This window comes from Cebus imitator, unplaced genomic scaffold (genome assembly GCF_001604975.1).
Source record: "Cebus imitator isolate Cc_AM_T3 unplaced genomic scaffold, Cebus_imitator-1.0 Scaffold188, whole genome shotgun sequence".
NCBI classification, from domain to species: Eukaryota; Metazoa; Chordata; class Mammalia; order Primates; family Cebidae; genus Cebus; species Cebus imitator.
In genome coordinates this window covers 4,183,167-4,184,147 of record NW_016107503.1, presented here as the reverse complement: position 1 = coordinate 4,184,147, position 981 = coordinate 4,183,167, and positions in this window count along the sequence as shown.

Genomic DNA, 981 nt, shown 5'->3' with positions numbered 1-981 from the left:
ATCCACAGAGTCAAACTTTGTGGTGTTTTTTGAACTGTCTCCAAAAGAGGTAAGAATTTCATTTAAAAAAATTTTGTTATAAAATATATGTAAGAGAGTTTTATTTTTAAATTATATAAAGTTTTGGGTTTCAGTCCATGTCATCAGGGGAAATAATAAGAATTTGAGCTTATTAGTGTCTTTTTCTGTTGGTGACTTTAGAGGAAACCACTCTATTCCTTGAATTTCACAAGCTGTTCATATTGGTCTATGACAACGTGGTCCCTCAGCGCTTCCCTTTGGTGGATTATTTATCCAGGTGACCACAGCAATAATTTCCTTAGTTGAGATTCTTCCCAGTACTTGCTTCTCTGGGTCACTAGCTCCTGGTTGTAGTCTGGATCAATTTACCTGATAGGTGGGGCCTAAGCCTTGAGCTAACTTCCCAGTAGTAAGGGAGTCTTGGAAGTGACTACCTGGGCTTTCAGCCATTATAGAGGAAAGAATTCTCTGCCCCCAACAAGACTCAAAAGATGGGGAATTCCTGAAATATATGAAGGGAGTTCCGATGCTGGGCAGCCTAAACCCATCCAGGGTCTATAGCACCTCTTCATGAAGTAGTTAGGGAAAGTAAATAAGATGATATAGAAAAAGCATCTAACATAGTAGCTGGTACATGTTACATTTCAGTAAATGTTATTTCCCAGTGTCTTCTGGCTAAGAAACAGAATTGAGTCACGAAGAATAGAACTGTGAATATGTAGTTAAACTTGAGCGTTGAAACTAGACGTATGACTTAAAGTTTAACAGGCAGATTAGGAAAGAACCATCTATTTTTGGGGGCCGGGCGCGGTGGCTCATGCCTGTAATCCCAGCACTTTGGGAGGCTGGTAGATCACGAGGTCAGGAGTTTGAGACCAGCCTGACCCACAGGTGAAACCCTGTCTCTACTAAAAAATACAAAAATTAGCCAGGCATGGTGGCAGGCACCTGTAATCCCAG